We start from the raw sequence: 19,333 nt of genomic DNA on the forward strand, positions 1-19,333 counted from the left end.
TGTGGTGGACCATTCTGCCCAGATGTACATTTGCCAGGAACTTAAATCGACTTCATGAGCCCTGTATGAGGTCTGGAGGCTGTTCCCTGGCAGGAGATTCAGAGCTGGGATGGATTTTCTCATGGAAGTTCACTCTGATGTTAAACCTGAATTGAACGTGAGGATTCTTGAGACCTGTGATGTGACCAAAAGTTGCCAAAACAAGAGGAAAACTAGAGGGGCCCACAAGGAGAGTTATGGTGCAGCCTTGGGGACGTGAGAAGTGGCAATCAGGAATGGCTATTTCACATCCAATTGCTTGTTCCTGAATGTAGCCAACTTCAGAGGATGATGAAAGATATTTTCCTAAGGCAGAAGGAACTCAGCCTTGCACCAGTTTAACCCAACTCCCAACTGGAAAAGTTTGGGGCAATTAGGCAGCCCTTGCTGTATTGTATTTTCCGCTTCAGTAAGATAAAGCTGTGCTGAAGACAAATGGAACTTTTTAGTCTGATATTGCATTCACTGGAAAGCATTGATTTACTTCAGTTGAAGCACTGCACAAGCCCATGTGAAATTCCTTACTTAGAAAACAGCACACGACAATCGACAGGTAGAGTCCCTACGTTCTCAGAATGAAACATTCTGACCTTCTGCTCTGAAACCAATTCATCTTGAGGTTCACCTAGCTTTCATTTCAGTAGACAAAAAGACCTTTGCCATCTCATTCCCAAATTCCTTGCAACTTTGAGTTTAAACCAAACCAAGAAAGCAAAGTTCACGTATTTGTGCATTGGATGCCCTTGTCACCTGTCAGCTTCTCCATTTCACTCTACACCTTATTACACTTTCAGTCTTAATGCTGTCCTGCAGTGATGAGTTCCACAGGTGAATTGCCACATGTTAAAAAAGGATTTTCCTCTCTGCCTCCCAACTAAGAGCCTGCCTCGAACTTCAAAACTGGTTTCCTCAGTGTATTTAAATAAATTGCAAGCTTGCAATGATACACACTCACCTCAAGGTTCATAATAAGCATGTAGGAGCTCAGACTTACTTTGTTCTGTGGGTCCATGCTTTAGATAGCTGAGAAAACATCTGATTACTCTCTGTTCCAATAAATTGGAATGCAAACCTCAGGTCAATCTCAGAGCCTCAGTATGAAGCAGGAGCACATCCAGCTGACCCACAAAAAAATCCCTTCTTGGGCCACTGCACTGTGCTGAAAAGGGGAAATATTTGCTAGAGAACAGCAGCTCAGAAACAATTATTTTCTAATGTTGCCTTCTCTACTTGGGCCATTTTCTGCTCGTTTCCTTCTGCTGTGCCAATGCCTCAGCTCTGCTGTGGTCTGGTTCTGACTTGGGGAGCAGCAGGCATCCTGCACATCCGTTTGTGCAGACCTGAATTTGGATGTCAGCAATTTGTTATGGACGCCTCCTGCTGCATGATAGGGATGTTTTCTGCAGAGTGACAGCTGAGTAATCTCTCACTGCATGTACTGCAGATTAAAAAACCCCAAAATCCCCAGTCCCTGAAGACTGCAGGCAAGCAAACATAAGGAGACAGGGATCAGCTGGGACTCCAGCGATAAACTACATAATTACCTTGTGGTTATTAACAGCTTATTAACACAAATCTGATTTTATCATCACAGGTAGAATTCTGTATGAAACTGTTTGATGAGCAGTGACAAAGGTTTCACTCCCTGCTTCACAGCCTGCAGCACCCTTGAGAGAGCAGAGTAGTGAAATCACAAAACCCCTGGTATGTGAAAGGGTAAACGATTACTGTGGGAGGCATATAAAAAGAAGGAAAATGGTCCTATAAATGCACAGACATTTGCTTTCAGAAGCTCAGAGTTAAGGATATTGTCTAGGAAGCCAGAGCTAACATAATATTACTGAGGTTTTCCTCTCCATTGAAGGAAATGCATGTATATATATACACCTATGCATGTCTATATATGTATTTTTTTTCCTTTTGAAGCTACAAGAATGATTTCCCATCTTCAGTTATTTAGGAAGAAATGGTCCCTGTGACTCAGGACAGAAGGGCTGCCTGCTCTTTAATCATCACAGCTTTTGGGTTTAACACAAAAGCAGCAGCAGCCAGAGCTAGCCAGACCAGCCCCTTCCTCACTTCCCCATGTCGCAATGACTTCCAGGCAGAAGGATGCAAAGCAGTTTCTTTTTCTTTACTCTTCAGTGCAAATAGATAAAATACTTAGGCTTTGAAATAACTAATTACCCTCTCTTTGAACTATCTCAAGGACAGTTTTAAAGAAAAGACAGAAGATTGCTGATAAATCCATATTGGATAAGGAGGAAAGCAGCAAGGAGTTGAGGCCAGAAGTGTGCCAGGCAGTGTCACGTCCCTGCCACCTTGTGACAAGGCACTACAACTGCAAAGCCCCAAGCCTGCAAGCCCTGGAGCTGTCAGATGGCTGGACCTGGCTCTCTTCGGGGATCCCCAGAGGGACACGCAAGGGCAGGTGTCCATCCCCAGGGGTGCACACAGAGCCCCAGGCAGGGATGGAGTCACTGACTGCTGTCTGGGGACGAGACCCTCCCTGCAGGTGACAGTGGCTTGTCCTCTCCCTGTGGGATGGGCACCTCCAGTGTCTACAACCAGCCTCATTTTGCCAGCATCCAGGTGCTGTATTAGAGCTGGAGGGGTCAAGGCTCGCTAGAACCATAGGATCCTTTAGGTTGGAAAAGCCCTCTAAGGTCATCGAGCCCAGCTGTTCCCCCAGCACTGCCAAGAGCCCCACCAAACCAAGTCCCTAAACACCATACCTACACGTCCTTTAAATATCTCCAGGGATAAGGACTCAGCACTTCCCTGGGCAGCCTGTTCCAATGCCTGACCACCCTTCCAGTGAAGAAATTTTTCTTAAAATCCAGTCTAAGTCTTCCGTGGTGCAATTTGAGGCCATTTCCTTTTGTCATATCACTTGTTACTTGGGAGATCTCGTTTCTTAAAACTTATCTGCTTGTTACCTAGGAGGTCTCTGGGCTGCCTGGATGAGAGGAGAAATACTCCCAGCACAGGGAATGGAAGCTCAGGGATTCCCACACCGAGGCAGGGAGAGCAGCGGTCCTCAGCAGAGCTCGGGTATCAGTTTTCAGTGGTTGGCTCTGCTTTTCCTCTCAGGCAGATCTCTGCAGAGTGCTTCAAAATTGGCTGTTTAGGAGGGGGAAAATATAGGTTAGCCAAGTTTTTCATCCAGACTTATCTGATGTTTTTGCCTGCTTTGCCTCTTCCTGACTTCCTTGTGCTAAGAAAACAGCTGCCTTTGGACTTCTAGGGTGAACTTTTATGTAATGCTTGAAAAGGAACAACAGAAAAGTGCCTTATTTTTAAAGAGTCAGCCAAGAAGACACATTATTGCAGCTTCTCCATCCCCACTGCATGCAGAGCTGTGGCACCAGGCCAGCTTTGCTCCTCCTTCAATTTGTTCCCAAATCTGCTGGAAGAACTGGAGGCTCCTTTGGTTTTCCATTGTTCTGGTTTTCCTGAAAAAGATCTTTTTGTGCTGTTATCCTTCCACGGAAAGGGCCTTCCTGCTCACACACTCAGTGACACAAGGTTACACAAGGCTATGGCAGCCTCTGCTCTGGAGAGGAAGGGTTTTCTTTCTCCTCTGGCACCTGGCCGGCACAGGGTGCCCAGGGAAGCTGTGGCTGCCCCATCCCTGGAAGTGTTCAAGGCCAGGCTGGATGGAGTTCTGAGCAATGTGGTTTAGCGAAAGATGTCCCTGCCCACAGCAGCAGGGTTGGAATGAGGTGATCTTTGGACACCCTCCAACCTAAACTATTCCATGATTCTATGAACTTGATAGAGCAGGGCACACAAATAGGTTTGTGCCTCTGATGCTGTAAAGGACGAGAGGTTGTCTGTGAGACAGAGGTGCATTATCTTCCTTAATATTTGCTTTGCAGAGATGCAAACACCTGAAGGAGGAATTTTTCATTGCAAAGGTCTCTGTTGGCTGCACAGGACGTGGACAAGGTCACAGGGAATGTAGCCAAAGGAGGGGACTGGCAAATTTCATAGAAAAATGATAAAATGCAGTTGAAAGAATTATTTGCTCTGCTCAACACCACTTGGCTCAGCTTTCCACAGACCCTGTAAGAGGTCGGTTTCACCACTGATAAAAAGACAAAATGTATGGTTGTCCTCAGAAGTAACCATCTGAGAAAGGAGGGAAGAGGAAATAGGTTCTGCCACTGCTGATGTAAGAACATGGGGTAGCAAGTCAGGGGATCAGGGCTCAAAGCAGCTAAAGGAGGCAGTTTGATATCCTGATATCCTGAAATGGCTTGGAGGCCTATAGAAAGCATTGCTGGAGGATGGGGTGGACACAAACAGCTTACACAGGCTCAAGAGGAGGCTCAAAAACACCTGGAGAATTAATCTGTAAAGGTCACTAAATACATTTTTATGTATTGCACATCCCCATCAGGATGTTTTTGAATGAAAACTAATTCTACAAAGAGGGAGAAGTATTATCTGTATTTGCCCTTTCTAGCTTTCAGGTTTGATTTTAGCTATCATTTAAAGTTGTATTTTCCTTTTAAACAATAAATAGTATTAAAATAGCACTTTTACACTATTGCAGGAATAAAAATTGCTGCCGCTGAGGCCATGTCATTCTTTATGGAGCAGAGCCACAGAAATCTATGACAGAAATTTTATAGGACAAGTCACTCCACAGTGGGTACAAACTTCCATGTGAGTTGGCAATTCATCTCCTCTACATCAGAAGTCCAACTAGGACAAGCCAGCCTCGGGCTTCACGAATGGCAAGATAATAAGAGACACATTGAGGACATGCCTTAATAATACCATTACAATTTCTGCATCAGGCAGGAGTTTGGATGGCACAGAGAGGGGGCAGATTCCGTGCTCTCCCATTCTAGAAGTCCCCCAAGCTGCAGTAGATGCTTGGGATCTGCATATGTTAGTTTTGAAACTGAAGATGCTTAATTCTGCTAGTGAAGGTTAATAGAGGTTCTTTAAATAAAAAGGAGGCTTGCAAAGGTGCAAGTTGTCTCTGTCCCCACGCTGAGCCAGCTGGAGGCCAATGAACACAGTCAATGCTGTCTTGGGTCGGGGCTAACTCGCTTTCACACCTTCTCCACCAGGTAAAGCGGCACCAATTCCCTGTGCTGCCTGAAACAGCCCCTGTCACCCCTGGCCAGGGTTTATGCCCTAAACATCCCTGTTCTGTAGTTCAAAGGCACACGGCAGGACAGCTTTCAGGCAGTGGAGGTGTAGCTCGGAGACAGCGCAGTCACGGGTCCTGTTATTCTCATCTCTGCTGGGGGAGGATTCACAGCCCATCGACTCCTCCTTTGACAGACACTTTAAAGCCCTGGCACCACCAGCAGCAGCAGCAGCAGCAGCAGCGACGTTTCCTGAACGCGTCCCGCCTTTGTTAGCACCAGCTCCGGGCCGAGTAATCCTTCGAGCTGGAGGCGATCAGCCACCAGCGACGGATTTAATGCCACGGCAATTACACCTCGCAGATTAGACTGGGCCTGATGACACGGAGTTAAGGATGCCCGTGGCAACCAGCAGCCTGTCTGGCTTAAGGCTGCGTGCAAGCAAGAAGGGATTTCGCCTGTCCCACGATACTATGCGCTCTTACACTTTACAGAATGATGAGCCACAGAACCTTTAAGAGAAGGAAAGGATTTTTGAAGACTCCTGCTGCGAGGACAAGATATCTGAGGGAAAAGGGAATGATATCCAATGCCTCTGAAAATCCCACAGGAGCAGGCTGCAGAAATATTTTTCTGTGATAGTTTGAGATAGATATAAGTGCAAACAGTGTAGAAGAAGAAATAAATTCTAGATTTAATGTGTTGGGATGAACAGGACCTTTAGGACTTCTGCTTGTGTAAAAGTCTGTGTGGTCTCTGTGTGAACGTGTGGAATGGGGATTGCTCAGCTCGGGTAACACATCTGGGAGCACAGCAAAGCAGCCTGGTCGAGGGAAAGGTGTCCCTGTCCAGGACAGAGGGTTGGAACTAGGTCGTTTTTAAGGTCCCATCCAACCCAAACCGTTCTATGGTGTGATGAAGCAGGAGAGTTGTAAGAGAGAGGAAGGATGAATTCCTTTGGAAGGATAATTTTTTGCCTCTCTAGTAGCAGGAAAGTTGGAAGAATTGTTTTGCTCTTACACTGGCCTGGGTTGAAAGTGTTTCACTGTGCAGAGTGGTAACAGCCTGATGCACACATTGTTCTTTGGCAGATCACAAGGACCGAGAGGAGAAAAGCCTGTCCTAAAAAGCACAAAAAGCCCCTAGTATCTCTGTAACAGGAGCTGAACTCCTCGCCATGTTTGGAAATATCCGCTGGGGATTTTTCCAGCAGATGGCAACAGCAGACCGGTTTGTAGTGCAAGGCCAGCGTTTGCAGGCTGCAGAAACCTGGCTGGGCTGTACCCAAAGCATCTTCCAGGTCTGCTTCTCCCACTCCCGATATTGAGCCTACCTGGTACCCCAGGGCATGACTGTAAAATAGAATAAATCGGTGCTGCAGAAAACTGCTGTACAAATTCTGGAGCTCTCAGTGCGTCTGCAGGGCTTAAAACATACCTGGTGCACTTTTAAACAGCTGAAAATTATGTCTCTCTCTGAACAAACATAATTTCTCTCCTATATATCTTTTTGCAAAATAATAATTCGAGGGATGATCAGAGTGGGAGCACAGACAAACACAAAGATAAAAAATACAGTGTTTGACTGGAGTTTTATCAAAAGGTGTCTCTTCCCTGCTGTGTGCAGAAGCTGGATTGATGGACCAAAATTTCACATCATTCTTGTCATTGCTCCTGAGCCATCTTAGCCAGCTGCTCTTGGGAAGTGCTTGTTATTGCCTTGGAAAGGTGATTATCCTGCTCGAAATTGTAGACTCAGTTTGGCCTCTGGAGGAAGGAGTTGTGCCGCAGATCCCAGGTGCTGCAGATGCTGATATCCGTGGAAGAATCAGGGGAACTCCACAGCCAAGTCCCACCTCACTCTGCCCAGGCCCTGGGGAAGATGTGGGAGTTATTTTTCACAATCATCACCCCTGCAACATCATTTTTCATCAACATTTTGAGAGCACTACCGTTTTTAATAAATAGCAACATTGTTTTGCCATTTGCAAGTTTACTATATGAATTAACCTTGAAGACATAACACAGGATAAATTTACAGCTGAAGGTTCCAACCTTTTTCTCCAAAATTCAATCAATGTGTAGCTTTTCCCTTAAGCTGAAGTACAGGCCAGATTCATAGAATCATTCAGGTTGGAAAAGGCCTTCAGGCAGTGAAAATGAACATTTAGGTGTGATATGAGGCTTGGGGAGTGCTGAAGAGGCTGTAAAAGTCAACTGATATTCTTTGGAAATAAAAAAAAAGTGGAAAGAATTAATTCATAATGAATACCCTGCAGAAAAGACACAAGGGACAGGCTGCAGGGGAGATCTCTGAAAGCCAAAGCTGTGCCTCAGTGGGATCTAAGGTGGGAATTCTGCAATATGCCTGTACACAATTTAGTTTTCACTGGGGTCAGCGAGCAGTGGCCGCCCCAGGGCAGGAGGTGTCCCATCAGCTGTGGCTCAGGAGACTTGGCTGGGAAAAATGCAGGTTATTGTCCCCAGCCACATGGCAGTGTGCAGGAAAAGGGTGATATTGGTTATTTTTGTTACTCTGTTGGCTAAACAGAGGAGCTGCCCAGCCCTCTTCACTTGACCGATGCTCTCAGCTGTGGTGCAGGTGAATGCCACCTGTCTTGGGTGTTCCACCTCCCTGGGTATTTCTGTGCAGGGAACTGCAATGCCATTGTAACTTTTCTGCTCTCACATAATTCTGTCAGAAAAAACTGTATGTTGAAGAGGAAACTGCCTCTCACCATCCTAAAATTCTTTATCTCTCGTGGTAACTCGCGGCACACTCCCTGCATATGTTATCTTTATGTTAACACTGTTTACAAGTGCTGTGAATAAACCCAAATCCAATCGAGAAAGTTCCTCTTTGCTCACATTTCCATGCAGGGGTGGGATTATCTACCTCTACCAGTGGTAGATGCAAAAGGAAAAAAATCCAACCTATGAATGCCTGCCACACCACAGCACACAAAGCTACTGCTTTTAGTGGGTTAGGCTGAGGGCTTTTCTGTTGTTCCTTTGCTCTTCTAATGAGGAGGACTGTGAGATGTCTTTGAACTAGCTACAGACATGAAAGATTTAGTAAACAAGATTCTTTATCCCATTTCTGGTAAGAGCTTGTCCTGACAGATATCTTCTTCCTCCTGTGGTTTAGACCACAGTTTGATCTTTTTTTTCCCTGTAGCCCCTGAAGCATTTCACAACATGATGGGCAAGGGCCTAGCAGTAATTAGACTGATTGAACACTGGAAGTGTAGACAAAAGAGAAGGTTGGGAATCGCTGTTGTTCTCCAAGCTGGCACTACCAGGTCCTGAGGTCTCAACCCTCACAGCCCATGTTTTCGAGAGTACCTGCACACTGGTGTGCACAGACCTTGGGTCCTGCTGCAGCCTGGGGGATACGGGCTGAGATATCCCCGCACAGCTCCTGTATCTCCTGGGACAAACCCACCTCTCCCTGCTGCTGCTCCAGTGTTGTGCCTGTGGATAACAGGTTAACACGGTGGCAGTGCACAAGCTGCCAGGTGGCACCCACCTGACCTGCACTGAAGAGAAAATCTTATTTTTCAAAACTTTCCATCATGCCATGCAAAACACAGATTCCTTCCAAACCTGGAAGTGATAGCCTGGCATGATGCCCCAGGTCATGTCTTACATAAAGTGTTTTTTTCCTTCTGCACAATACTCTACATCCTACTTTTACAGATACTCACCAAAGCTACCTTAACTCATTACAGCCAGGCCTCTGTATGACTGTGCTTAACTCTTGCTCAGCTCAGGGCATCTTCCCATTCCCCAGGCTTTAGAAGCCACTGAAACTCCCATGTTTTCCTGGTGGCTTGCAGCTGCCCTCCTCCCACCGACTGGGTCACCTGCCAGGCTCTCCACTGCACTGGGCATGGCAGCCTCCAAGAGGAGTATCTGTCTGTTTGAGAGCTGATTAAAAGCCTGAGGAAAAAAAAGCTGACGGTGCAAGCTCTGAAGGTACAAGAAGCATTAGCCCTGGAGATGTGAAGGCCACCTGGTTATGTTGAGCACACACTGTGGTCAATTTACCCAGCTGTTCAGCTGGAGAGATCCATTTCCATGTGCTGGGGTTGGTCCATCTCCAGCCATGCTGTGAGAAGGTTATTAAAATGCCCTAGGGTATATCATTGTGTCCTGCAGCCGTAGGGAGGAGGAGAGAAGATCCAGCAGGCAGGAATGGTGCAGCAAGATTGATTTATTTAATTATTTTACAAACTCTTTATAGACTTTTTTCTTCATAGTCTAATTGGACAAGGATCAGCCACCCCTTGGGGTGATTGGCTAAAATCCTAAAACATCCATTGTCAAAATATTTTTCTACTATACCATAAACAAGATTTTTCAAGGTTGCAGGTGGCTTGGTTGTTTACATACTCTGCTACCTCTTCTGTGAGAGAGAAAAGTCTCTCACGGACTTAGAAAATAACAAGAAAATCCTTGCTAGCAGCATTTTTGTATCCACAAAGGTGTTCTGGGGTGCTACCCCTGCCTGCTCAGCAGAGGCTTGCACACACCCTGCCATCAGCAGGGGCAGCCTTTGATGCCACACCAGCCTGGCAGAGATGTGAGTGAGCCCTTCTGACAGTGTTAACATCACCACTGGTGCCTGAACTTGAATCCCGAATTTTGCCAGGGCAGTTCTTCCCAAATTTCTGCTAAGAGCTGTACAGTGCAGCTCCTCTGCTGTTTCCCAGCTGCTGATGTGTGTCCATCCCACAGAGTCCCAAAGGAGGGGCCCTGGGGAGTCCTCTGTGCTGACTTGAGGGGACCAAAGGGTCTGATCTTGAATTTAAGGGCTGTTCTACCCTCGGCCAGGATTCAAGCTGATTGTGCAATTGAACAATCTCTCCTCAGAGAGAGGTGGATCTGAATCCCTTTACTTGCCTCGTTCCGTGAGGTTTATCCTAAAGAAACCAGGTTACAATTGTCCCTGCTCTGCTTAAAGCTTTGTGGAGTAGGTTCAGATGACCAGTTACTGTGAGCTTTTTGCTGGTGCAAACGAGCAATTTGCCAGAAAAACTTCACATGACAAAACTTTTATCCCAAAAGCAATTTCTAGTCATTCTGAATTCAGAGATGTCCAATGACAAAAGGCAAAGGAAGCCATGCAGATTGATGCATGGCTACAAGGGACAGGAAAGTTAGACACTGATATTGAAATATTCAACCTTTAATCAGCAATGCTATATTTCTTATGGGGGAAGGAAATAAAGAAACATACAGCCACGTCGGCCAAATGAAACCAATAGAGAGTAATTAAACTTGCGTTTACCAACACAAATAGCCAGCACAGAAATACCAGTGTATTTTCTTTTCTCAACATCTGTCTGATAAAGACCTTTTGGCTGTAATATTGACATTTTTGCGACTTTTAACTCATTGGAGTCTCACTTACAATAAAATAAAATAAAATAAAATAAAATAAAATAAAATAAAATAAAATAAAATAAAATAAAACAAACCCCTACTTTTAAGCACCAAATTCTCTTTACTAAAGCCAGCATTTTACTACTGTGTACTTGGGCATACTGGGCAGCTTATTTTCATTCAGGAAAATAAAATAAAACAAGCTTTCCCAGTACAAAAACCCTCTCCAGCAGCAGAGGATATGCTGGCACTAGTGTAATTAGAGAGGTCAGGAATCAGGTAACACCACCAACATTGCTTTATCTTTATCAGCTGAAATAAAGAGTTGAGTAAATGCCTTTAAAAAGTTAAAGCTGCTGAGGTTAATGCATTTGGGGTGGTTGAATGTGCTTTATTTGTGTGGTAAATTTATTTGTCAGGTACTGCACAAGCACAACAAACCATGATGTTTACCTGGAATTCATGAATACTCAGTTATGGGCAGCTTTAAGCACCAGACTGAGTCGGGACGCAGTACATGGTAGTGTAATTTGTTGGAATAGACTGGTCTGCTGGAGAAAAATGTTTTGAAAGATTTTACATGTTTGGGGAAAGAGCTGGCAAAGTCTGCAATCCAATTCCCATCATGAGGTAACCTATCATCAAACACTGGCTTCAAAAACAAAATCTGGCAGATCCGAAGTTTACCACATTATGTCTCCCAATCTGCTTTTGTAGCCTTTTCCCTTCCCCAAACGTTGGGGCTGCACTGTGTTTTCCGTGCAATGCTGAGAAAACAGAGCGCTGTGCCAGCGCACTCCTTACTTTTGGTTATTTTTAAATCTCTGCAAAAGCTCCCGCTTTCTTCTGTAGCCAATGCCTCTTGTTTGTGGAAGCAGTTCCAATTTACTTTCTATAAGGAAAAAAAATTCTACTGCCTCGAAAGCACTGCAAGTATCCACATTGTTCTCCTGCATTGTTTTCCTTACAAAAAGGAATTCTTTGGAACCACAGAGGCATTGAGTGGCCTCCACTCACTTTTTTTTAACCCCTCCCAGCTCTCAAATAGTGGCTTTCAAGCAGTGACCTTTCCTTTTCGCGAAGGCCACCTTGTTATTTTGGGTTGGATTTCCCTGCCGATTGTTCTGCGTTTCCTCCCGCGTTGCTCTGCGGCGAAGCTGCTGCCGCCGCTCCTGCTCCCCATGGGATAACCAGGGTGAGCACCCTGGGCTCCTCACCCACAGCCCTGCTGCTCCTGGGGGGCTGTGTGTAACCATGGGGAGAGCCAGACCCCTGGCAGCCTTTCCCATCTTCATGTGGATGGCCAAAAAACATCAACTTCTCATAACAGCCACAAATCATAAAATCCTGGCAACAGTGGCCATTAACCACCTTGTACACGTTATAGCCGTCCATCAGATGCTTGGAAATGCAACAGCAGCTCTCTAGAACTGCTCTCAAAGAGCTTCACCCATGAGTGTCATAGGAAGACACACATAAAAACCTGACCTTTCCTAGTTAAACAGCTGATCCACTTCTCTGTGTGGGAATAAACACCGTGTTTGTACTCTGTAGGAGTAATTATTTGTCATCCCTACATTCTCTTTCTTGTAACAAGCTTTTTTTAAAAATATTACAAACTTCTTGGAGGGACGTACAGAACCCATCCCTTTTCACACAGTACCTCTGCAGGACCTGAATTAGTTTGTGTCACTACAAAACACTGAATCCACAAGCAAAAAGCGTGAGACACGTGTAGGATCCAGAGCGAGCCTTGAAATCAGTCAATGTCTCTAATATAATCTTTAAACAAACACCTTGGCTACTTGAAGCAGACAGGAGCAAAGTCCACCCACTCTGGGATTTTGTTTTTGAGAAAGCCAAGTTAAGCTGTAAAATACAGATTCACTCTGCTGAAGGATCTCATCTCGATTTCTAGATGCTGACACTGAGCCTGGCAACAAGTCCTGTCAAAAATAAACTGGGACATTCTCAAATACACTCAGCAGCAAAACATGTGCATCTTGATTCCTTGAGGACTGCTGCAGGCCTAGGAATCTGGAGCTCTGAGCAGACAGGTTTTGTTTTAGAAGCAACATGTTCTGCTGTATTCATAAGAAAATATTCTCAGAAATTCCAACTCACCAGGAATTTGAAAGCTCCTCATTTTGGTTGGATTTTGGGATGTAACCCAAGTGTGAAGAGATGAGGTTTCTTGGGGTCTTGTGAACTTGAAGTGCTCCTTTTCAGCCAAAGTCGATCGTTAGACCCTGCCCTCAACTTGCACATACAAGGCACAGAGACAAGAAGTGGAGTTTCCTAAATACTCATTTATCTTTGAAGTTGTTTATATTTCAGAGTTCAAATTGAGACAAATTGTGTTCTTTCACCCAAAATATTTGTAAAATTTTTCACTTCTGTTTCTTTCCCAGTAATAGTTTCCATCTGCAACTGGCTGTGTGAAAAACCTCAGTGTCAACATTTTAAGAAATGCTTATCTGTTTTTACATCTGTTTTACAAACTTCAGGTAAAGGGGAAAAAAAAGATGATTCTAATATAATCTTTATCTTGTACTTATTTCATTGAGAGGTGTGATAGGAGGCCGAGATCCTGTGCTAGCCAAACTTTAATGCACTACACTAACAATATAGGTAAAGCTGTAAGTAATTGGAAAAATAATAAAATAAGTGGGAACAAAAAGGAGATAATGACCCCCCACCAATCCTTCAACCTTGGCAAACATCTACTGTGTTCAGAAAACAGAGTGTGAGACAGAAGGAAGGTGACAAAAAGGAGAAAAAACAACGTCTGAAATTTCAAAATGTTTTCAGAGGATCGAAACGAGATGAAAATTTAAATTTAAGGGAAATATTTTGGTGCACCAAATACTTTTTATACAAAAGTCTCTATTTTGCAGGATAAATGTTTGAGACACAAATGTTGGCCATCTGTAACTGCAGCAGTGAGTGAGGCAGCAAGATGGAAAAGGTGTCGTGGCAAATTGCCTTGCCTCCCTCTGGAGCGCTGCATTGCAATGAGCTGGCCCGAGTCCCAGAGGCAGCAATGCCATATTCGTGTTGTGAGAAATGCAAGGTGCTCGGCCTGGGAAAAGACCTCTTCTTGTGTCCACACTGACTGTTCCAGAACTGCTTCAATTCCACACTTCTCACTGTATCCAGAGTGAAAATTTTCCTCACCTCTATTTCTGCTTATAGACAAATCACTTTTCCTCCTTGTGGGTAATTTGGGCTACAAATACAGTGATGAATATGCTACCTAGTAGTAAAAAGGGAAATAAATATGTATAAGTGACTCTCCCCCTATTCGTGTGGGCCTGTGTGTGCCTGAGCACAGGCAAACATAAACACACACATATCTTATGCCTCCAGAGTATTTATGTGTGTTCAGTGGCTCAGTTCCAGTCCAACTACAAACACCCCTGCTCATTACAGGAAAATGTGTGATGCTTATTTTAAAGCCCTCTGAAATCTCTGAAAACATAAAGGCACCTGCCTCACACAAGACATCTCCCCTGAGCTCGTTTTATCTAGCAGTGTTTGTACTTGAAGTGTACGTGACACTGCTCACTTGAGACACCATTATCCAAAAGTCCTCCAAAGCTCATTCCAAACTAGCTGAGAAAAGTCATCCTTCTTCAATCCTTCTTTTAACCAGTTCTTAACACATCTCCTCGCCCCTTCATCGATGCCTCTCCCTGGAACACTTCTGTTCATCCCACTAATGAGAGGCAGATTGATTTCCATCATTTCACCTTCTGTTGCCTTATTGATGCCCTGCCTGCCCAGAGGGAGGACAGTCACCCTGTGGTGGCAGCATCAGAGAAGCTCAGTCAGAGGACACTGATGCTCTGAGTTGCAAGGAAGTGGGGTCTATTCTGATTTACACAAATCCAGTGTCTTTCACCTTAATGATGAGGACTTTTTGAAAGCTAAAGCTAAATTATAAACTGATCAGAGCTTCCCGGCAGCAGCGAGTTTGGTCTTTGTTTCAAAATGAATGGCTGTCTTTACAGAATCTGAGATTATCTGCTAAGTGATTACATACCTACACACATGGCAAAAGATTAGCACCTTCCTGCACCCCCCTGTCAGTGTTATTCTTACGTGCCCAGTCACCTCCATGGACCCACGCCAGATGTGAGCCGTGAGAAACGCAGCGGTTGAATTACAGGGAAAGTTAAGAAAGTGGTGTGGGGGGCACATCTTTCCAGCAGTTCAAAGACTGTTCAAACAGTTCCGCTTCTTCTGCTTGTCTCTCTCTTTTTTTTTTTTTTCCACACTGAGGCTTTAGTGTCTCTCTCTTTTCCCAGGGGTACATGTAAAAGGAAGTTCAAGTGATCATCAGGCTATATCCCATTTCCACGTTATTCCAGCCTCGCTTGAAGAGATGATATATCTGATAGCTTTTAGCTTGGCTCTATCACTCTGAATTTCCCCTCTTTTTCCACTTCGCACTTATGATTTGTGATGGGCAAATCTCGAAAGATTAGAAGCTTGGCTTGGATAGGTTTGAAGTTTACGTTTCAATTTTCAGAGATCAGGGTCACTGCAACAAGCGTATGAATTATCTGCCTCGGAGTCATGGGATCTGAATGACCAAAGACTTTGGAATACTTCAGGAAGAGGAACAAGCTGATATCTGTATTTCCAGCTAACATAGTTACATTGCCCCAAAATTAAACAGACCAAGGGGATTTACTGATTTTCAGTGGCATCAGAGGAAATGAGAGCTGAAGGCATCAGAGGGTTGTTTGACTTTGGAGCAGGACTCAAATGCTGTATCCCATGTAAGGGCTTTACCCCTTGGATCCTCTGGCCAGACAAGGGGCAGGGGCAGAGCTGAATGCTGTGAATGCTTTACAGGTGGTGGCCTCTCAGAAAATAAAATGTGTGTACTTCCCAAATGGACCAGTGACACCTATATTTTCCTCTGGGCTGCAGAGTGCACTCTTAGCTCACCCTCCCTACAAGACTGTGTTATTGTTCCTGTGAAAACTCTGATTCTTCACTGACATTTGGCACCACTTTAAAATCAACTTTCCATACAGATAGATCGACTGCAAAATTGGCCTTGACTGTATTTTCTCACTGAGAATGCAGACAGGAGATGAAAATCAAAGTTTAATCCTGTTGCCTGCTGTAGCAAAACACAATACAATGCCTATCTGGAATGTAGCATCTCTCTTTTTATTTATCTATTGTATGTCTCTGTCTGAGACAAGTATGTTCTTGCTCTGTTTCCAAACAGAAGAGCATCACAGAAAACACTTCTGGTGAACAAAACAAATATACCTACTTTTCTTGTAAGGTTTTACATCACCTAAAGAAAATCTGGCTACAGACAACAGAAAGGTCTGACTAAAACTGGGTGGGGGGTTGATGAAATTTTGCTTTGTCAAAGAAGTTCTCCTCAGGGAGCTCAGAGGGTCATAAGCAGGAGACAAAGCAGTTTACAAGTTTTTTAACTCAGTTTTTGCAGACCTGAAGAAGTCTAGCTGTAAGCATTTTGGGCAGGAGCTGGGTAAACATTACTGATATTGGCCACAGGTATCTAAAGTGGCAACACAAAGGGAATAATTTCTCCAGTGCAGGCAAAACAGGTGCTGAGCTCTTTGGAAGGTCTGGCCTGAGAAAGTGGCACAATGAAAAAAAAATGGTTTCCTCAAATGGGTGGTACAAGGCTTGGGGAATGAATGTTTGTGGAGCACTCAGCCCCTGGTATGAAAAGGTGCTGTAGAAGTTCAAAGTATTATTGTTATGGCATACTTACTCAGCAAGGCAGGGAATATCAAAGGCTTTCTTCTCCCAGCTGGCTCGGCCTTATCTCCAGGAACTGTTGGTGGGTGGTGATTGCTCTCAGGGACTGGTGATGACAGAGCAGTGAAGGCACTCACTTTGCTTGCAGAGCTGCTCTGGGCACCCTCCTGGACCCGCCAAGGCTCCAGTTCCTCCTTGGTGCTTTTTGGTGCGCACACACCCCGTTCCAGAGAAAAGCCTGGAATGAAAACAGAGAGCTCTGACACCTGGCTAATGGAGGCACTCAGGCAAGGGCTTTCACTTGCCACGTCGGGAAATAATTGATACAAATTGCTTCAGACATTCAAGGTTGCTGGTCCTCCTTCCCACAGGTTATTTTTAGGCCCAATTAGGCAGATGAAATGACACCAGAATTAATTTGGGAGACTCAAATGCTTGGGCTCGCTTTTTTTTTTTTTTTTAATGCTTCTCTCCAGATATATGGCAAATGTCTGAATTACAAAAAGCAGATAAAGGGATTTTTTTCTTTCCCCCCTCTTCTACTAAGCGATATTCAAGCACTGAAAGACTTGCTCACTGCAAAACCACTTAGGGCTGATTGCTGGGGAATTTCCTCTCACCACCTTAAACCCAAAGCAAATAACAGAATATGAAATAACACATATTCTTGGCATCAGGCTGGACGAGAGCTCCCCCAGGTCTGTCATAAAGGAAAGGCTACCAACCCACCCATCAGAAGATAAAATACAATTAACCGATTCATTATATAAATATTTTGGGTGGGGAGATATGAATTGGCTTATCTCTATTATTCTTATCATTATTATTAGCTACTGTTTGCTAAGACTGAGTTTTTCAAAGCCTTCTTTCGCGTTAAGGATCCCAAATTCCCATGTTAAATCCCACCCTAAATTTGATGGTGATAGCTTTTGCAAGCTACTGGGGAACACAAGCAGGGGGAGAAATAAGACAGGTGAGATAATGTTCATGGCTGTTATTGCCAGAATTTATGGACAAGCTATTCCCGTGCTATTTGAACATAATTCGTACATTTGGGCAAAAGGCAGATCCATAAGTGTTCTCCAGCAAAGCCCCAACCTGTGCAATGTTTTCTCAGAGAAGGAGCTACTGTAACTACCATGGAATATGCAAAACCTGACTGCTGGCCTCTGTGGTTTTTGCACTTTCCCAAACCCTTCCAAAATCAGAAAGCTTCCCAGCTCTCAGGAAGAGGCAAATCATGAACTACCCCAGGCTTGCAGGCTCAGAGGCTGCAGATCAGCTGGGTGAAATGTTGGCATTGCCCAAAGCAGCAGGAGTTCTGCCCCTGAGTTCAGCAGGGCAGTGCTCTGCCCTCGTAGGGCGAGCTGGTGAAGAGGTCTGCCTCCCATGCACATTCCTGTGGCTCAGCGTGTGAGGACACGTTGTCGGTGCGGGGCTGACAGCTCCTGTGCAGTGCTCAGCCTGCAGGATGTGCCAGCAATGCCACTCACTTGTGGAGGGAGGAGAGGGGGAGAAGTTGGATTTTGGCCTTTGCAACAGGCAGGGCTCGTAGGATCAGCTGCCACAGCAGGTCTGACGTGCCATGCCTTGATTTCTGCTGAGGCCTCAGTAACCCCAGGCTGATACATGACAGGAGGTGGTCATGAAAAGGCACCTGATTGTGAGATACAACCATCCCACCCTGGGGAAATGGGGGCTCCACTCTCTGCTGTAAACACAGCACTGGTTCAGAGCATTCCAAATGGAATTGAGTGACAGGCTTCCCTTACTCTTACGTCACAGGCCCAACTTTTCACTGTGCCACGTCATAATTAAGTACAAGAATTTGAGTCTGACTGCAGTTCACCTTCACATAAGCCAAGCTTTAATAAGTATCTGACACTTTGGAAAAAACCTCTGGTAAGTCAGCAGGAATGAGGGTTTCTTTCTCCTTATTAGTACCTTTTATGATATCACAAATATACTTCCCCCCTAATCTCTTTCTGAAGGCAACACATACATAATTTTCGGGCTTGAGTTTTTTTCTCAGCTGTATCTTCTAAGCATGTCTCAGCACTTGGATGGTTGGTGACAGGGGAGTAATTAATACTTTCTGATAATAAACTAATAAATCTGAGGCAGAAAAACTTAAAATATCACCAGCTGCTCAATATTGAACTGCTCCAAGATGCATTTATTTTAGACGATCCAGGCTGTAACCTTACCTCAAAATACTGGGTCATTATAACTACTACATGAACAAAAGTCCTGATCCATTGAAAAAGTTCTTTTAAGTATGGCTTTTAAACCTGAAGTCTTCATAAGGTGCTTGCCCTATTTCCTCCCCTAAAAGGGTTCATAGCTCCTGTGAATTCCTGCCTCATCACCCACTTCCCTGGTTCATATCTAAGCACTATATTCACCTTCATATCTCCACCTGTGCTTTGCAGTGAATCTCACTGTGGCATCTCTTCCAGCAATCCCAGCTGGTGGTGCTAAGGCCCAGTAACAGAAAGATCTTCAGTCTGTAAAAAACTAAAAAAAAAGAACAAAACACACCTTTTGTTAATAATATATTTTCAGACACTTGCAGGAAACACTGGCAACTGGTCTCTACCAAGATGATGAGCCATGAGGAAAATACTGAGCTTCCAAAATTACAAAAGTAATACTCTCACAGGCACAACATCAGGGGAGATTTGTCCTCTTTTCTGTCTGTGACACAGATAATGAATTCCTCAAAATCCCTGTCTCTCAGCAGCTTCATAGCAGGACATCCCTGCAAGGTCGTTGTGTGAACACTAAAGGCTGGATCTCACAGACAAAAGTCACTTCCCCATAGTCTTTCAAGAAGTCTTTGTAAAAAGGGACGATGGAGGGGAGAAGGGAAAGGAAGATCTGCTGTAAACATCTGAAAGTTCAAAATTAAAAGAAAGTTGGAATTTATCTGCAATAGCGTTGTGTTGACACTAGGTATTCATGCATGAAAATTTTCCTGACTTTTGTAATAGAAATTACTCCAAAGGAGTAAATGCTTTGCTTCAGTCTCATTTTGCCATG

General features: G+C 44.5%; 1 long non-coding RNA gene across 1 annotated transcript in view; it reads right to left on the reverse strand.

Moving 5' to 3' along the window:
* Positions 1-2,883: 2,883 nt before the first annotated feature.
* Positions 2,884-19,333, reverse strand: part of LOC116441597 — a 125,414-nt gene continuing 108,964 nt past the window's right edge. Inside the window, exons 4-6 of the long non-coding RNA XR_004239167.1 lie at positions 18,697-18,808; positions 16,305-16,529; positions 2,884-7,019 (exon numbers count right to left, since the gene is read on the reverse strand). This is a non-coding gene — a long non-coding RNA (uncharacterized LOC116441597). The remainder of the gene's footprint in view (positions 7,020-16,304; positions 16,530-18,696; positions 18,809-19,333) is intronic.

This window comes from Corvus moneduloides, chromosome 3, assembly GCF_009650955.1.
Source record: "Corvus moneduloides isolate bCorMon1 chromosome 3, bCorMon1.pri, whole genome shotgun sequence".
NCBI classification, from domain to species: domain Eukaryota; kingdom Metazoa; phylum Chordata; class Aves; order Passeriformes; family Corvidae; genus Corvus; species Corvus moneduloides.